The 6,666-nt window shown below is 36.9% G+C and overlaps 1 long non-coding RNA gene across 1 annotated transcript; it reads left to right on the plus strand.

The window, feature by feature from the left end:
- The first annotated feature begins 4,862 nt into the window (after window positions 1-4,862).
- Window positions 4,863-6,422, plus strand: LOC311039957. Its single transcript, XR_014600227.1, has 3 exons — window positions 4,863-5,011; window positions 5,811-5,901; window positions 6,299-6,422. It is a non-coding gene; the product is annotated as an uncharacterized lncRNA (long non-coding RNA).
- The last annotated feature ends 244 nt before the right edge of the window (window positions 6,423-6,666 follow it).

Here is a 6,666-nt window from a genome sequence, read left to right on the forward strand (position 1 = left end):
GATGGTGAGCTTTTCAAAAGTCATCCTCTATTTATTTTCCGTGCAAGAATTTTTTTCCCCGTGCACTCCTAAATTGGCCTAAATTTACTTAAAAGTTATAATATAATTTTGGATAATAACAGTAATAATAGTAATAATAATTATTATAGCATCAATAATATATCTGTCAATAATAAACTGTTTACAGGCATTGTAATAGTTACCATAATATATAATTGTATAATTATCACTAATAACTATAATTAACCTATATATAGAATCATAAAATATAACCATACTATTATTACATATATAATCACAATAACAACAACTATAATAACAATAATTGATAGGACATTATACCAAATATATTGATGGTGTTGCTTACAGTAAAGGTACCAATAATACAATTGTGTTAATAAATACTTTAAACTATATCTGCTCTGCTTTGTCTCTACTTATTATTCTTTTTACCATGTGTTTGAAAAGTGAATCTATATGTTTGGTAATGTATTTAGTCACATGTATTTAACATTTACAATGAATACAGATGTGTGTTTTTTTTTTTTTTGGGGAATTACTATTCACGATCAGAAGGGTTCTTCACTACTAAAGCTGAACAAAAAGTGAAACTTTGGAATGTAACCTCTCATTAATGTCTAAGCCCATACACATATGAAGATAATACACAAAAGTTGTTTGTTTAACTGACAATAATTTTTGCCTTCTACAATCTGGTGTTTTAATTTATTTGACCAACTTATACACTTAACGGTTTGATCCATGCAAGAGTCAAAGCTTGTAACTGAAATTGCTGTCAGACTATAATCTCTTCCTGCTGGACAAAATGGACTTCAATCCCTCTACTGTGTGTAAAATTGTGAAGCAGTTTCACCAGACTGGACCTGGCCATGTTTACTCTTCCACCGAGTGTAGCATCATCCATCACATACAACAAGCTGACTTTGCTTCATCAAATTCCACCAGGTGAGATCTTCGACTGTATCTACCTGAGTTAAAAGTGATGTATCACTATGCTGTTATGTTCACATGTTATTTGCAGTGGTTATGTTTTTCCCATTGCATTTCTAAAATCAACAAAACTTTTTCTGTCTATACTTAGGCTGCATCATCTACAGTGGAGAGGTAGGTACCTGAAATTATATTCACATTTTAAAGTCTAATTGACTAAATGTCACCAAATTAAAAACATTTCACTCTTTCTTTCTTTCCCAAGTGCAATGTTACTTCAGCAAATGGTAAGTGTATAGTAGTTTTGATTCATTGTTACGAATTTTAATGTGATTTATTTTCATAATGAATGAATTAATTAATGTTTTCACAGAAACAGACATTTGTGTTGGAATTAACAGGTGAGTGTTCTGAGGCAATGCTTACAATATCTCAAATATATTTAATGAACAAAAAACATTTGATATGTTTTCCTTTTCGGCTACCAAAGCACTGCACTACAGCTCCTCCTCAACAACGGACAGATGAGTGGACGTTTTTGTGACTTTGGCATTGAAGAATACACGTGTGCTTCAGTAAGCCACTTAAGTCTCTCACATTGAACGCAACAGTTATCATTTTCCAATTTTTACTTCATTAAAGGTTTCCTGTTTTTTTCTGTTCTGCTTTGTCCATTATCTCCACCCAGGTGTCCATGTTGACAGCACAGGATCTGGCAGCAGTGATGAAGTGTAACCAGTCCCCCAGCTCCACTGGTTCCAGACCAGTCTGGAAGCTGTTCCTCTCTAAGACCTCTGGGGTGTTGGATGCAGCTCTGGATCTTCTTGCCAACACGGTACAAAAAGTAGCTCTAACCAGACACTGAAAACAACTTTTATGGTGAAGACAGAATGATCAATCTCTAAAACTAATTAAAAGTAACACATCTGAATTCTGAAATTATTTAAATTTAAAGCTCATGTTTTTAATAATCTTAAAAAGATTTGCTAATGAAAAAAAATGCTAATAAAAATTCCCTATTCACTGTCAGGCAAACAGTCTATCAAGATTTGAAAGAATATCTCTATTATAGAGCCAGAATCTGTATCTACTATTCCATACATTAAATATCCTCACGTAATATTAATGCAAATTTAATAATATTAAATATTGACCCATGTAATCCTTCCCCTAGTCCATGACCATGACTGGTCCATCAGCGTCTGTGGTTCTGGATGTGATTGGAGAGATGAGAGTGGCAATTCTGACTGCTGGATTTCCATAGACTTTTCTGTGCACCTTCATTCTTCCTGGGGGATGATTTTGATTTTGATGACTCCGTTGCCTTTTCTCTAGCTTCACCAATAAGCTAAGAAATAAGTATTTCTCATTCTGTGTTTGATTCACCGGTTTGAAGGAGTTTAGCCATCAGTTTGACAACATGACCTCACAGCAGCAGCATTTGGGCCTGAAGGAACTAATCCTCCCTTTCCTCTCCCGACCACAGCCAGGTACTGACTAACTGCAATATCTCAATAACAGTTTGGCTCTCATTTTCAAATGTATTTGCTAAATAAATATATTCCCATTCTATTCTCAATTAGAATGGGATAACTTTACTGGAAAATGTTTTGACTGGTATTTGCAGCCATTTTTCTGTTTGAATGCCTTAATACTTTGTTCTGATCTGTCCCCTACAACAGCAGTGCTTACTGGCTGCAGAACAACTTTGGGCCATTCTCAGCCCTTGTGTCTGTCAGAGAATTCCTGAATCTCAACCCAGGCTTCTCCCCTGTAAGACTTCATCGCTGCCACATAAAAAAAACTCTAAAGAATGATTAGACCAAATAGTTACCTTATTATTATCAAATAAAATCCAGTGGTGGTGATAATCTTTTCTTGACTGTCTTTCTGTCCAGCTGGAGGCTGTAAGGCTCCAGCTGCAGATTTTGTGGTGTTGCCTCTTCCTGCTGAGAAAGACGTTGTCATCAACGCAGTGTTTGACTCCCTGACTGCATCTCCAACTGGATTGGCTGAGTTTGTGTCCCACCTTGTTATGTTCTCTGGAACGGTAAAAAACATAAAGTAAAGATAATAGAAAATGTAACCATGCACATTAAGGTTTGAAATGACAACATATTTTTGCCACTTTTCAGGGAAACATTTCCTGCTCATCATACCAAATAATGTAAGTAGATCCATCAATATATAGTATTATGGTTTTTGAAGACAGGTAGATGTGATTTCATTCGTTATTATTGGCTGATGTTAACCCCTGACTTGTTGGGTCTCAGTTTCACCAGACTGGACCAGGCCATACTCTTCCTCAGAGTGTGGCATCATCCATCGCATACGTGAAGCTAACTTTAGCTCATCACGTTCCACCAGGTGAGATCTTCTATCTACATGACGTAAACATTGCCGTTACATTTACATTTTATTTGTATTGGTTATTTTGCTTTTCCATGGTGTTTTAGAAATGAACAAAATCCTAATATCTGCACTTTTCTTTTCTTAGGCTGCATCATATACAGTGGAGAGGTAGTTTTCAAATGGTTACATGGCGGCTTTCCGACATGTCGCCTTTCCGACGTTAACGAACCCTATACCTAACCCTCACCCTAACCCTAACCACACGCGGAAGCCACTAGTCGGAGTGGCGAGATGACGGAATGGAAGATGGTTACCTTTCAAATAATTGTAGTGGAGTAACAGTACAATATTTGCCTCTGAGATGTAAGTAAAAGTATAGACAATTGGAAATACTCCAGTAAAGTAAAAGTACCTTCTAATTGTACTTAAGTACAGTACTTTAGTAAATGTACTTAGTTACTTTACACCACTGGATATTTCATACCAGTGTATTGAAGGATATTTCTTTCTCTTCCACAGGGAAGTCATGTGGCTCTGCTGGGGAAATCTCCAACGGTCAGTTTGTGTACACCGGATCAAAGTTTGGAGACTCTGCTACAGGTGTCTGTGATGAAGGGTAAGAACATTATAAATATATATAATAAGAACTAGGGCTGGGACTCGATTAAAAACATTTATCAAATTAATTAGAGGCTTTGTAATGAATTAATCACAATTAATCACATTTTAATCGCATATCAATATTTTACTTGAGAACAGGGAAAGGCAATTTTTTCATACGTCTTTTAAGTACATGTAAAAAAATAAAAGGCTTAAAAATACTAAAAAGAAGGAAAAACGTTGCGACGCTGAGGAGGAATAGCCAAAGTATAAAAGGTCATAATTATTGTGATGCTATATTAACACATTTTGCTGGGGACCCCCTGGAACCCCCTCAAGTACCCCTGGGGGTCCCCGGACCCCACTTTGAGAACCAACGGCTTATGGGCTATGATGGGATGCCACCGGTGAACTGCAGAGCCTATTTCCAAGAGCTGGCTGGTGCAGATTTCTCCGTCTTCTCCAGTGCTCTCAGCTACAAACGTACTGCTTTGTTAAAACATGCCAGGACTTGCCTGGTGAGTTGAGAGTAACCAGTAACCACCGGACCCACACAAATTAAACTTTTACTGATAATGACAGTCAAATCCACTGACATTGGGTCTCAGGGAGAACATTGTACAGATGATCTTCAAACCTTCACATTATAACTAACATATAACAGTTATACAGGACAATATAGATAGCTTACAATCCAATTTCAATGCTGTGATACTAATAGTTCTGATGCCATTATTTTCATGAATGAACCGAAACCTTTAACCACTTCATTGACCAGAGTCCCCCAGGGGTCTATATTAGGCCGCCTATTTTTTTCCCTGTACACAAAATCGATCTATGAGCTTGTAGATCTGCTATTTTCACAGATTTCATGTGCTTAAGTTTATTCATATTTTTTCCCCCTTTTCTTCTGTCTTAGGGTATAACAACCACAACCTTGACAGAGGATAACATCAGTTTTGGGTAACATGTGCTGTAAGATTGGTGCGGCTTATATTACGAATTCTCACTCATCCATCCTGGAGAAACTAAAGAACTGCCCAAATATCAACACAAATCGAGCGGCTGCCATGGAAACCCTCCTGTTGTCAGGGACAACGACATACGGGTAAGCAACGACAAGCACAGTTCAGTTATTAGCAGTGGTGGAAAAAGTATTCAAACTTTTTACTTACAATAAGTAAAAGTATCAATACAGCAATGTAGAAACACTCTGTTACAAGTAAAAGTCCGGTAATCATAATTGACTTGAGTAAAAGTACAAAAGTATTGGCATCAAAATATACTTAAAGTACCAAAAGTAGTTCAAGTACTCATTATGCAGAATGTTTTTCAAGTCTATAAAATGCATAAAAATATTTTGAAAATAGCAGATCTACAAGCTCACAATGCGTTGCATCGCGACGCATTGTGAACTTGTTGATCAGCTATTTTCAAATAGGCGAAATGTATATAGGGCTGAAGTGGTTTTGTAATAATAATCCAAATCTGCAAAGTAACTTGTGGCTAAAGTTTTCAAATAATAATGATTTATTATTTATATTTGCCTCTGAGATGTAGTGGAGTAGAAGTAAAAGTACTGAAAATTGGAAATACTCCAGTAAAGTAAAAAATACCTCAGAATTGTACTTATGTACAGTACTTGAGTACATGCACTTAGTTAATTTACACCACTGATAATAAAATGCCCAAAATAGGGTCACCAGTCTGCCTGTGGGATTTAAAAATATGTAATAAGTGAAAAGTATCAACAAGAGCATACGACAAACAACTACATGGGATCCAATGGACAACAGGTTATTTTCCCCATTTGCTGAAAAGTAACCTCCGACAATTTGAACGTTGATGATGTTTTTTGTTTTTCAATGACAACTGAAATACCGTATTAAATGTTTTTGTGCACCCAGAGATCCTGCAACATGGAATAGAGACACTTTGAACAACCTGGGTATTCTGCCACTGTACTTATCATCGACCTTCTACGATAAGTTTGATAAAGTGAGTAATAGATTGCCTTGGCTCTGTTAGGGATAGTTCACCCAAAAAAATACTTTGTTTCTATCGATTAGTCACCCCATGGAGACTTGAATTCATGGATTTATTTTTTGTTTTTGTCGCATTCCTTAGCCAATAATTTGATGACCAGCGGTTCCGGTAGGAGACACAAAGGAGACTCTTTGTGTCTCCTACCGGAACCGCTGCCGGTCATCAAATGCCACTCCTATGAATTCAAGTCTCCATGGGGTGACTAATCGATAGGAAAAAAATGTCATTTTCGGGGTGAACTATCCCTTTAACATCATTTCCACTTGTCTGTTGCTTTGTGCATTTGGTCATGTCTGTCTGTTTGTCCATCACTTTTATTGAGATTGGCGTTTTCATTTTGCCCGAGCAGAAAACTAAGCGACAGTTCCTGAAGGCATTCCTTAAAGTCCTTAGGCGGGATGGAGTGAAGAGGTGGAAGAAGAGGAGAATGAAGAAAGCCATCAGGCATTCCATTAGGAACAGCAGGACAAAACCATCCACCAGTAAGTCTCAGCTCCTATTTCTGCCTGCTGTCATCTCTCAGTGGAGTCAGTGGTTCCCAAACGTTTTGGCTCGAGACCAAAAAGATAAATGTGATGTCTCCCTGGGAACATAGCTTATTTACAAACGCACAACGTTGTGCACTTGTAGATGTAGATACGCTATGTTCACTACTTCTTAAAAGTATTATACTTTTATGGAATTTCTTAGATTGTTTTCTTTTATTTATGACATTCC

This window comes from Gymnoscopelus microlampas, assembly GCF_963454915.1.
Source record: "Gymnoscopelus microlampas genome assembly, chromosome: 23".
Lineage (NCBI taxonomy): Eukaryota > Metazoa > Chordata > Actinopteri > Myctophiformes > Myctophidae > Gymnoscopelus > Gymnoscopelus microlampas.